Source organism: Malania oleifera, chromosome 3 (assembly GCF_029873635.1).
Source record: "Malania oleifera isolate guangnan ecotype guangnan chromosome 3, ASM2987363v1, whole genome shotgun sequence".
Classification (NCBI taxonomy): Eukaryota; Viridiplantae; Streptophyta; class Magnoliopsida; order Santalales; family Ximeniaceae; genus Malania; species Malania oleifera.
The window spans coordinates 75059144-75060765 of record NC_080419.1 but is presented as its reverse complement, the minus strand read 5'-3'; the positions used below and the strand labels follow the sequence as shown (position 1 = coordinate 75060765).

Sequence of the window (1622 nt, the reverse complement as noted above, 5' to 3'; positions counted from 1 at the left end):
AAGATCCATCAGTTAAGGAATTGAGATTGAAGATCAATAATGGGCTTTTGAAGATACAAGGTCTAAGTATGATCAGAAGGCACAAAGAAATGATAAAAATTGGATTAGATCGCATGTTAACTTAACCCTTTTTTTTTTTTTTTTAACTATTGCTCATTAATTGGCTTATTTAATGTGCAGTTGAAGAAAAACGTGTCAATTTGAAACTTTAAATATTTGGGATGCACTTATTATTCCCTTTATTTCTCTTGTCCTTTTGAGTTGGCATTGAATCATTAATTGGGTTAATTTTCTTTACATTCTTCTTTTATTTTTACCGTTATGGTCATTTATTACTTTTCACAATTCCACCTTTTATTTTATCTGTTGATTTTAAAGCAAAATGTTTCTAAGGCATTGAAAATTGTATGCTATTCTTATTTTGAAAATATTTTTGAAAAGCAGTGTCATTGTCATATTTTTTTTTTAACCAAAATACTTTTCACACCTAAAAGAAATGGTTGCAACCTTATATTGTTGGCAAGTTAATTGTAATCACTCCGAGAAGTCACTCCAAGGGTGCTATTGACTCAATACATTCTTAAAGCGTGTAACTATATTCCCGAACTCCTATCTTTGTGATGCACATAGCAGCCTCTTTTAATTAAGGTTAAATTTTAACCTTTATAAAAAGTGGTAGCACAATTATGTCGCTAGTATTCACACCTGATAAGGGAAAACATGGTCGGTACTCGACAGCGACTCGTGCCATCATTCGGATGGATCCCAAGTTTTTTTCGCTTTTCTTTATTTTATTGCTCATGAAAATAGGAATGCAACAAATAAAGATCGTATTCGAGAAATTTCGATGTATTTTAACCATGTAACGATAATAATATTAATAAGGAAGATACCCCAAATTAGTTTAATTTTATTTGTTGCTTTATTAATGAAAATTGGAACAAGAGGCATCAAATGCAAGTGCAGACGCACACCAGATACGGCAGCGTATTATCCTTTTGGCAGCTTCCTTTAGCCCGACCTTGGTACTCCGCTGCACACTTCAGCGAACATGTTACTGGATTACACTTTTCATTTGTGAAGGAAAGGTTACATTTTTTTGGTTGAGCCATGCTTGGTTCTATCATCAGTAGAGCTACAACAAAAGACATCGATAGTAAGTCTAGCTTTTGAATGCAAATAAGAAAATTTTAATTCAAATGGATTGTCGGCTTATTTTTCATTCAATAACTACATTAAAGGCAAACAAACAGGGAAAGATAATGGAACAAACCTGAGAAAACGAGGATGGAAAAGAAAATAGGAGTGAATAAAAGTTTAGCCATCTGTTCTCTTCTCTTCTTGCCTCTCCTCTTCTCCTTGTATCTTTCGTTTATTGATGAATGGTCAAGTTACCAATGCCCACTCTATGAAACTATTTATAATTGTCTTTGCATCTAATTTGAATGTGCCATTAATGAAAAAGATGGAACACTTTAAAGATTGGGCCCAAAATAAAACTTTATTCATTTTTGGGAAAATACACCATACTCACCTTATATATATGTATTTGAAATGATGGTGCCCGATGTCCTTTGGACGCTCGACTAATCCACAGGTACCGCTGACTCTGTGAGTGTATT

At 33.4% G+C, this 1622-nt stretch overlaps 1 long non-coding RNA gene across 1 annotated transcript; it reads right to left on the bottom strand.

Moving 5' to 3' along the window:
• Positions 1-879: 879 nt before the first annotated feature.
• Positions 880-1393, bottom strand: LOC131150603 (uncharacterized). The gene is made up of 2 exons (XR_009135576.1): positions 1274-1393; positions 880-1135 (listed from the first exon to the last, which is right to left on the bottom strand). It is a non-coding gene; the product is annotated as an uncharacterized LOC131150603 (long non-coding RNA).
• Between the last annotated feature and the right edge of the window lie 229 nt (positions 1394-1622).